This window comes from Oryctolagus cuniculus, chromosome 5, assembly GCF_051225735.1.
Source record: "Oryctolagus cuniculus isolate XC-2025 breed Fujian yellow rabbit chromosome 5, ASM5122573v1, whole genome shotgun sequence".
NCBI lineage: Eukaryota > Metazoa > Chordata > Mammalia > Lagomorpha > Leporidae > Oryctolagus > Oryctolagus cuniculus.
The window spans coordinates 1580372-1591176 of NC_142871.1; positions in this window are offsets into that span (position 1 = coordinate 1580372).

Below are 10805 nucleotides of genomic sequence, written 5' to 3' on the forward strand. Positions count from 1 at the left end.
AGAAGAGTGGCTGCCCGGAGGGCTTCCTGGAGGAGGCCGCCTGTGAGCACAGCAGGGGAGCGACAGGAGAGCCGGCCCTCTGGCCGTTCTGTGGATGTGGGGTCCTCCCTTCAGAGCCACACGTTCCCACAGCAGCACCTTAGGCGCAGCCGTCAAGTGCGGGGGCAGAGCCACGTGGGGGCGGCACTGGCGCTGCCCTCAGCACAGAGCCCCCCACCTCGCTTCAGGAGGGGCGAAGAGACGGAAGCAGATCTGCAAGCGAGCCGGGGGTGAGCGCTGTGTGGACGCTGACCCCGCCCCCCACCGCTGCACCTCGCCCAGCCCAGCGCCCCGGGCCCCAGACAGAACCACGCTAGCACACGGGCCAGCCTGAGCCGGCACCAGTCATGAGCGGGGAGGGGTGGGAGCCGGCCCCATGATCTGCCTGCACGCACGGGCTGCAGCCACTGCCACTAAAAGGCTAGAAAACCCTGGGCTGTAGCTGCCGGGAGGGGGAGCCGGCCGGAGGGGGTGCCGCCGACGCTGACACGGGCGTAAAGGCGCACTGAGGATTAACTACTCAACAGGCCACGGGGCTGGTGTGCAGGGCTCGGCCCCGCCTGGAGGCCGGGAGGCTGTGCCGAGGTGGTGCCCTGGCGGAGCTTCTCCGGACTGCAAGCCCCCGGCGTGCCGTGGGGGAGCACCCGGCTGCTCTCCATCGGGACTGGGGGCGGCGCCGTCAGCTCGGCCGGGCCTCGGCTTCGCCGCCTGTCAGTCTTCCTTGTGAGCACCCAGGGAGCGCATGACCCACACAGCCCGGCCTGGCCGCGGGCACCCGCCAAGCTCCCCTCGCCTCCTGGAGGAACTAGTGGGAACACTCCTTAAGTAATCGGCGCATTCGGTGCAGTTAAACTTCCCACGGCACCTGACAGGGTTTCTCACCAGTGGTGAGGACGGGGGGGGGGGGGGGGCCCTGGCCTTGGCCTTGGCTTTGCTGTGAGCATCTGGGGGACCCAGCAGGCAGCCAGTAGAAATGACACGGGTAGAATCACGCCAGCACCCAGAGTGACAGCGTCAATCAACAGAAGCAAAGGTGGCCTCCGGAAGCAGGGTGGGAGGGGACTGAATGCCGACGGGCGCCAGGCATCTCGGGGCTGCCGGGGGGGGGGGCAGCTGCAGGGTGCTGTCCACGCCCACCGCCAGGCAGGAAGAACCGGGGCCCTGGGAGCGGGGCTCACGTGGCGGGGGCGGCACCCTCCCGGTGCAGTCATGCCCACCGTGGCCTGGGAGGAAGGAGCTGGGGCCCCTCTGCCCCTGGGCTGGTCTGTGAGTGAGGCCACCTGGAGGATACCCATGGACCCCTGGAGGGCACCCCACTGAGCCCCTGGAGGGCACCCATGGACCCCTGGAGGGCACCCACTGACCCCTGGAGGGCACCCACAGACCCCTGGAGGGCTCACCCCATGGACCCCTGGAGGGCATCCACTGACCCCTGGAGGGCTCACCCCATGGACCCCTGGAGGGCACTCCACTGAGCCCCTGCAGGGCACCCCATGGACCCCTGGAGGGCACCCCACTGAGCCCCTGGAGGGCTCAACCCATGGATCCCTGGAGGGCACCCATGGACCCCAGGAGGGCTCACCCCACAGACCCCTGGAGGGCACCCACTGACCCCTGGAGGGCTCACCCATGGACCCCTGGAGGGCACCCACGGACCCCAGGAGGGCACCCACGGACCCTTGGAGGGCACCCACTGACCCCTGGAGGGCTCACCCCACTGACCCCTGGAGGGCACCCACGGACCCCAGGAGGGCTCACCCCACACCCCACACCCAACCCTCCACATCCACGAGATGCGGGTCTGCCCAAGTCCCTGGGCCCGGGAGCTGTCACAGCGCCAGGGCTCCAGCGTGGCCGGGCCTGGGGCCGTACACCGGACACGGTGCACGACAGCCGTGTGGGGAAGCACAGGCCCTCACACGCTCAGAACTCTGGGAGCCAGCGGACGCTGAGATCGGGAACGTGGACCTGCCTGTGCCGGAAAGACGTGCACTGAACGCCAGGTGCAGCCCCTCCCACCCACTGCCGGAGGCCAGGGCCAAGGCAGCATCACCTGTAGCTCCTCCTTCCACACGGGCACCAAGCCAGGGCGCCCCGGACGCCGCCGACCCACCGCAGCCCCCGGCGAGCCTACCTCGGCCAGCCTCAGGTGGAGAGCAGCATTTTCGGTCTCGAGCTCCACGATTCGTTCTTCTTTGACCTGCAACCAAGGAGCCCAGACGGAAAATGACAACAGGACAGCACGTGCTGACAAGAAGGCCACCACCGCCTCGCTCACAGCGAGTGCGGCCACGTGACCGCCACCCACGGGTCGGGCCACGGAGACCCCGCGCCCTCTGCCTGGCAGCCTGGTGCCCCTGCCCCACAACCCCTGCTACAAACACAGAAAACGGACGCGGCCGCCCTCTGTGGGAAGGCTGCTTGGGGGCTGGCTGGCGGGAGCGGGGCAGGAGAAGTCGGGCAAGGAGAGGCCAGTCAAAGGCCCTGCAGTGGGAAGGACCTGTCCAGGGCAGGGAAGCAGAGGAGCCGCCAAGGCCAGTGTTGCTCCTGGGATGAGAGCCGAGAAGAGGCACAGACGTGACCCTCACCATGGGAACGCACTGTGGTCATGCACTGGAAACAAACAGCGGCTGTCCTGGCAGGTGCCGGTGCTTGTGCGCAGTCCCCTCCTGGGGCTCAGTCCTCCTGCTGGGCTCAGTCCTCCTGCTGGGCTCAGTCCTACTGCTGGGGCTCAGTCCTACTGCTGGGGCTCAGTCTCCCTCCTGGGCTCAGTCCCCCTGCTGGGGCTCAGTCCTCCTGCTGGGCTCAGTCCCCCTGCTGGGCTCAGTCCTCCTGCTGGGCTCAGTCCCCCTGCTGGGTTCAGTCCCCCTGCTGGGCTCAGTCCCCCTGCTGGGGCTCAGTCCCCCTGCTGGGGCTCAGTCCTCCTGCTGGGCTCAGTCCCCCTGCTGGGTTCAGTCCTCCTGCTTGGTGCAGTCCCCCTGCAGGGCTCAGTCCTCCTGCTGGGTTTAGTCCTCCTGCTGCGCTCAGTCCCCCTGCTGTGCTCAGCCCCTCTGATAGGGCTCAGTCTCTCTGCTGGGCTCAGTCCCCTGCTGGGCTCAGTCCCCTCCTGGGGCTCAGTCCCCCTGTTGGGTTCAGTCTCTCTGCTGGGCTCAGTCCCCTCCTGGGGTTCAGTCCCCCTGCTGGGCTCAGTCCCCCTGCTGGGTTCAGTACTCCTGCTGGGCTCAGTCTCCCTGCTGGGCTCAGTCCCCTCCTGGGGCTCAGTCCTCCTGCTGGGTTCAGTCCCCCTGCTGGGGCTCAGTCCCCCTGCTGGGTTCAGTCCTCCTGCTGGGCTCAATCCTTCTGCTGACACTCAGTCCCCCTGCTGGGCTCAGTCCCCCTGTCTATGGGAGTTAGACTAGGGCCCAACTACTGCTTGAGATACGTTTGCTCCTGCTGGGGACTCAGGCTCTCCATATGGGGCTCAGTCCCCTGCTGGGGCTCAGTCCCCCTGCTGGGGCTCAGTCCCCTTGCTGGGCTCAGTCCCCCTGCTGGGGCTCATTTCCCTGCTGGGGCTCAGTCCTACTGCTGGGGCTCAGTCCCCCTGCTGGGGCTCAGTCCTCCTGCTGGGGCTCAGTCCTCCTGCTGGGGCTCATTTCCCTGCTGGGGCTCAGTCCTACTGCTGGGGCTCAGTTCCCCTGCTGGGCTCAGTCCTCCTGCGGAGGCTTAGTATCTGGCTGGGCTCAGTCCCCCTGCAGGGTTCAGTCCTCCTGCTGGGCTCAGTATTCTGCTGGGCTCAGTCCCCTGCTGGGGCTCAGTCCTACTGCTGGGGCTCAGTCCTCCTGCTGGGGCTCAGTCTCTCTGCTGGTCTCAGTCCCCCTGCTGGGCTCAGTGCTTCTGCTGGGCTCAGTCCTCCTGCTGCGCTCAGTCCCCACTTGCTGAGGCTCAGTCCTCCTGCTGGGCTCAGTCCCCCTGATAGGGCTCAGTCCTCCTGCCTGGTTTCAGTACCCTCCCTGCTGGGGCTCAGTCTCCCTGCAGGGCTCAGTCCATCTGCTTGGTTCAGTCCCCCTGCTTGGGCTCAGTCCCCCTGCTTGGTCTCAGTCCCCCTGATAGGGCTCAGTCCCCCTGCTGGGCTCAGTCCCCACTTGCTCAGTTTTCTGGCCCGGCTGGCCGGATGCTGAAGAGCCGCATGGCGCCCCGTGCTGATTCTCTTGGGGGGGCAGGTGCGCTGCGTCCGTGCATCCGAGGTTGGCCGTGGCTCCACACGGCCTGAGCCGCTTCCTTCCGGCACGAGCGCTGTGACTCTGATGTCCCTGTAACCGACTCTGGCCGCTAAGCTCGCCTTGCCTGCCCGCGACAAAGCCCAGCTGCCGCCGTCCTACTCTGCGGCCAGGCTTCCCGTGTTCCGTTGACGCTTTGCCCATGTGTGTGCTTCCTGTGTGTGTGCTGTGTGGTCTGCCTTCCTCCGGGCGCCAGCACCGGCCCCCGGGTGGGAAGACTCCCCTCTGTCCCTGGGGCCGGGGTACAACTCCGAGAACCCGTCGTCATTCTTGGTGGGAATTTCTGAACACGACTTTCATCTCTGTACCGGCTGCGGCTCCGTCCACTGCGCCCACCTCCGCGAGTCTGTCTTAGGCTGGACACGTGGACGGTCCGCGTCTTCCTGAGCTATCGGCCACGCGCTCGGCTTCTCCCTACCGTGTACCTGGTGGCCATCTTTCCTCTCTTGATTTTAGCAATCTGAGACTTCTCGCTGTTGAGAGCCAAGCTCAGGTTTGCCGTTCGGTGCTCTTGGACAGTCCATTGGTCCTCGGACGTCCCTCTGTCTACGGTTTCTTTCTGCTCCGGCCCCTGCTGCTTCCTTCCAGCTGGTCTGGCTCAAGTTTGCTGTCCCACCCAGCACCGTACGAGGGGGGGGGTGGGGGGGGCAGGAGCGGCGCTTCCTTACCTGACTTTGCAGGTAAGAACGACCCTCTCGGCGCCACGCCGGCTGCATCCCAAGCTCCTGTGTGACATCTTTATTCTTACACGTCTGCACTGATGCAGGATTGAAGTCCCACACACCTGCTGTGCTCTCCTGATCCGACTGTGGAGCTGGGAACACGCCGTGCACGGTGCCCGACGCGTGCTGGGAACACGCCGTGCACGGTGCCCGATGTGGTGCTGGGAACACGCCGTGCACGGTGCCCAATGTGTGCTGAGACACGCCGTGCACGGTGCCCGATGCATGCTGGGAACACGCCGTGCATGCTTCCTGACGCGTGCTGGGAACACGCCATGCACGGTGCCCAATGTGTGCTGGGAACACGCCGTGCACAGTGCCCAATGTGTGCTGAGACACGCCGTGCACGGTGCCCGACGCGTGCTGGGAACACGCCGTGCACGGTGCCCAATGTGTGCTGGGAACACGCCGTGCACGGTGCCCAATGTGTGCTGAGACACGCCGTGCACGGTGCCCGATGCATGCTGGGAACACGCCGTGCATGCTTCCTGACGCGTGCTGAGAACACGCCGTGCACGGTGCCCAATGTGTGCTGGGAACACGCCGTGCACGGTGCCCAACGCGTGCTGAGAACACGCCGTGCATGCTTCCTGACGCGTGCTGAGAACACACCATGCACGGTGCCTGACGTGGTGCTGAGACATGCCGTGCACGGTGCCCGACGTGGTGCTGAGACACACCATGCATGCTTCCCGACCTGTGCTGGGAACACGCCGTGCACGCTTCCTGACGCGTGCTGGGAACACACCATGCACGGTGCCCAATGCATGCTGGGAACACGCCGTGCACGGTGCCCGACGCGTGCTGGGAACACGCCATGCACGGTGCCCAACGCGTGCTGGGAACACGCCGTGCACGGTGCCCGACGTGGTGCTGAGACATGCCATGCACAGTGCCCGATGTGTGCTGAGAACACGCACGCCGTGTACGCTTCCCGACGTGGTGCTGAGACACGCCGTGCATGGTGCCCGACTGCGGTGCTGAGACACGCCGTGCACGGTGCCCGACGCGTGCAGACCTGGTTCACAGGTTCACTTGCCAGCACATCTCCTGCAGGTGGGGGCGGGCTCTGTAGCTGTCTGTCAGGACACAGTAGGGTGTCTCCTGTGGGAGTGAGCGGGCTCCGTAGCTGTCTGTCAGGACACAGTAGGGTGTTTCCTGCAGGTGGGGGCGGGCTCCGTAGCTGTCTGTCAGCTCCGGCTGGTTGACGGTGCAGCCCGTTTTCGACTTCCTTGCTCACCTAGTCTACCGTGTTGGACGTCCACACTTACTTCTGAATCATCCGTCTGCCTGGGGAGCCGTCAGGTGAGTTCTCGCGGGTGGTTTCTATAAAGCGTCACTCTAGCTCTGACAGGCTGTGCGCGGTCTCCTCCCATCTCTCACCGCACTTTCAAACCTGAAAGCCGCCTCCCCAGACAGCAGAGCCGGCCCAGCCTTCACCCGTCCTAGGGAACCCCTGCGCCTGGCTGCATTACCGCGCACGCATTTCCAAAGCCGCTGACCGACTGGGGCTTGCGGCCGACCTGTGCGGCTCGCGCCTCGCTCTCCTCTCTCCACTGCGACACTCTGCCAGCTTTCCCGACCTTTCCCACCACCGTCTGGCTGTCTTCCTGGCGGCTGCTCCAGGGGCTGCGTGCACACCGCTCCCACAGACAACCCCAGCCAGGTACGCGGCGCATTCTTCCCGCCCGCTGACCGCCACACCTCGGACGTCTGCTCACGTCGCACACGCAGCAGCACAGGCTCACGGTCACTGCTTCCCACAGCGCCCCCTTCAGTCAAGAACCTGAGCGCCCTGCTGTGGCCTGGGGAAGCAGTGGAGGACGGCCCAAGTCCTTGGGCCCCTGCACTCACATGGGAGACCTGGAAGAAGCTCCTGGCTCCTGATCAGCTCAGCTCTGGCCATTGCTGCCAGACCAGCGGATGGAAGACCTCCCCCTCCCTCTCCCTCTCCCTAACTGTGCCTCTCAAATAAATAAAATCTTAAAAGAAAAAACACTCCGAGTGCATGCACCGTGTTTCTCCCTGGCGATGCCCTCAAGCCAACACCTCCAAGGGCTGCCGTCTTCCTGCGTGGGAGACGTTTCTGCCCCACGCGTGTGCGTGCGGGGCTCTGCTCGTCCTGCGTCTGGAGCGCACGGATTCCGCCAGCTGTGGTTCGCTGCCTTCAGCCCGTGTGGGAAGCCTTCGCAACCACTTCTCAGTAGTTCTCCCACTCCTTCATCCCCTTTCCCCAGCCGTGGCTCCCACTGCCCTGCCTGAAAAACCCCACCCCCTTCCCTGGGCTCTGCTCATCCACCTTCAAGCTGTTTCCGCTGGTGTGCGTGTTCGCGTCTCTCCGTCAGTCGCTTCCTCACTGAACATTTCCCTCTGTGCTAACTGGGCATTCCAGCGCACCTCTGCTGGCGTCACCCGGGATGCGTGGGGGCGGCGGTCTCCAGGGTCTCTGATGGCTCTGGAGAGCTCTCTGGCTAAAGGTCGCGGCGCACCTGCTGCCGGGCGATGTCTCTCCAGAAGCGCTGTCTGCACCGTGTGACGCTCTCTGTCCCGTGGTGGCTCGAGGGCCTGGAGACCAGGCCAGAGCAGGGGGCGTACCCAATGGGCAGGTCCACTGCGCCGCTCAGACCGTCCCCGCCCCCCGCTGGCTTGGTGCAGACAGCGCCAGGGGCCACCGTGGGAGCCCGGGCAGACGTGGTGCTGACCGTGCCCCAGTGCACCCAGGTATGCAACTGCGCTCCACCGGGTGTCAGGTGACCCGGGCTCCCGGCCACTGAACAAAGTAGCAGCGCCGCCTCCTCCTGACCCAACCCCAAAGCTTTGTCTCCCAAGACGATACGTTCTACCAGCCCGGCCTCGACTGCTGGACTCGCTCTGGCTGCGGCCTGAACCCACTCTCAGTGCCCTGGCGAGCGCCCTGGCTGCGACCCCCGGCCCAACGTGTTCTCTTTGCTGGTCTCCTGTGGACCAGACCCTGCCCGCCTCCCTCCGCTCCGCCGGGCTCTGGCTCCGCGTGGACCCAGTGGACTCGGCCACAGCTGTGCCCCCCGTGACCTGCGGGTGCGACCACCTGAGGCAGGTCAAGGCTGGGTCCTCCTGGACACGGCACTCGCTGGGGGTGAAGACGCAGAGAAAAGACCACGTGAGGACGCGCGGCGGGCCGGCCGGGAGAAACCCAGACCTGGGGCTCCGACGTGCCGCCTCCAGGCCCGGTGACAGCCCAGCTGAGCAGGTGCCACACGGAGCCTAAACGAAGCCACTCCCGGGAGACGTCTTCTTACCAGGCCTCCTCTGGGACAGCTGGCCCGTGCCGACGGGCAGTGCCTGGCCGCGTCCTGTCAGCCCGCTGCCTCTCGCCACACAGCCCACAGCGCGCCCGAGCTGGGGGGCCACTGCACCCCGCCATCCTGGCTCTGCCTGGGTCCCCCCAGGGACTGCGCTTCCTCAACCCAGCCTGGGCGGCCGAGACCGGCCGGGACGTGGCCCCTGGTGAGGTCAGGGAGCCCAGGGGCTGCACCCCGTCTTCTCAGCCACCCTCCAAGTGAGCTTCTGTCAAGCTGAGGGGAGCAAGGATGGGATGGGGGGGGGCTGCGGGGGCCTTTTCAGCACAGAATTCGGTTCTGCCCTCCACGCCTGCGCTCCTGGGGGTTTCCGGGTCCGCCAGGTTTGGGGAAGCACCGCCCACCTGGAAGCTCCCACCACTGCCAAGCCAAGGGACAGTCGGGGCGCCCGCTCCCCACGGCCGCCTCGGCCTCGCGGTCCCCGCGCCGGCTGCTCTGAGCACTGCGGGAGCCCGGCCGCCCCCGCACGGGCACGCGCACGGGCACGCGCACGGGTGGGCGCCGTTACCCACCCGCTCCTCCGCCAACCCTGGACCGCGGGAAGCCGAGCACTGGCCACAGGAGGCTCCGCCCACTTGTGCCTGCGGGGGAGGCGGCCCTGGGCGGGACAGTGCCCCGCCCGTCCAGCCTGGCCCTCCAGGGTCCTGGGCGCGGTTCGTGGCCTCACCCGCACTTGATGCTGCAGCTGCAGCCCTCGGCGCTCCCAAAAGCTCGCCAGTGGCCCGCGACCCGAGGGCATCGCGGCTGCTTCCGCACCGCACCGCACCGCACGGCTCAGGCGCGCGTTCTGCGCCTGCGCGCTTCCACCCGGCGATGGCCCGCGGGCTTCCAGTGAAGGGGCAGCTGGGGGGGGATGGGTCAAGGCCACTCCTACAGCTGCTGCCCTGACCCCCACCCCTGCTGCACCTGCTGCTCTCGCCCAGCCCTCGGCCGCACCTGTCCTCGCCGTCCCCACCCCAGCCCCCGGCTCTGGCTCTGCGCTGACCAGCAGACGGACAGCGCCAGGCGAGGGCTTTCCGCGCCTGACCACGCTCCCCGTGACCGCACAGCCTCAGGGGTGGGGCCGGGACGCACCCTCGCCCTCCTCTTCCATCCTCAACGCCCCCTACACACACCCGGACTCGCCCCGCCCCACGCCCGGACCGGCCCCTACCCCCGCCCGCATGCAGCTGAGCCTGGTTCCAGCCCAGGCTTCCCGGGCCGTGACGGTCCCTCCTGGCTCTGGAGAGCCCACTGGAGCCCGGCAGGACGGTCCCGAGGGTCCTGGGCACCTCCTCATACGTGCTTATCACCTCACCTGGGCGTGCCACGTGCGCAGCCCCACTGCGCTCTCGCCCAGGGAACGGAGAACCTCCGCTTGCGGCAGTGCACAGGGGCCCAGGGCCCGAGTACGGCCCGTGCTGCTGCACCGCTTCGCGCTGAAGCTGTCGACAGTTCAGCAGCGCTCGCTCCAGTCCATAAATTCTGCAAGAGCCGAAGAGGCAGGGGCCGACACACGGGACCCAGGCACTGTCTTCAAACAGGGAGCGGGTCTCCATGCCCTGTGGGGGCCGACACACGGGACCCACGCACTGTCTGCAGAACAGGAAGCGGGTCTCCATGCCCAGCGGCTCAGCGGGCGCCCCCTCCACCAGCCACGCCCACGACTCCACGCCCTCCCTTGGTCCCCTCCTCAGGCCCTCGGCTCCCACTCCTTCCCCACCTTGCGCTAGCCAGAGACGGCAGCGGAGGCAGGGACAGAACCCGGCGGGGCCGTCCCAGGCAGCGTGCGTGCGGTCAGACTCGCTGGGACGCCCCCTAGCTGGCACCCGGCTCTCTCCCAGCCTGCACCCCGGGAGCCCTCACCCCTCTCTTCCCCAGTGCACCAGCCCCTGGCCGTGGGCTTCTCCTGCCTGCTACAAGCCTCTCTCCCCAGACGGTGCTGACCCCCTGCCCAGGGGTCCCGGCGCAGCAGGGCGAGCAGAGCGCTGGTTCCAGCCCCAGCTACCCCACTTGCAATCCAGCTCGGTGCCCACGAGCCTGGGAGGCAGCAGGCGATGGCCCAAGTACTTGGGTTCTTGCCGCCCACGTGGAAGGCCAGGTGGAGCTTCTGGCTCCTGGCCCGGCTCCGGCTGCTGTGGCCATCTGTGGAGCGAACCGTTTGGAAGGTGGGAAGCGGATCAGCACCCTCCCACGTGCGGTGCGGGTCAAATCCCAAACCTGCAGAGTACTTTCGTAAACACGTAAGCGGGAAAGGGTAGAACGGGCCCGGCCTGGGACCCACGGCCTGGGGCTCCCTCCAGCCAGGCAGCCCTGGGAAACAGGGCAGTCACTGACCCTCCCAGACGAGAGTGCGCCTTCCAGTCTACCCCGACGTGTGTCTCTGGGGCGCACGTGACTTCTGAATAAAACGGACGCATCTCTGGAACTGAACACCACGTCCCTCCAAGTCACTCGGCTGTGCGTACTGT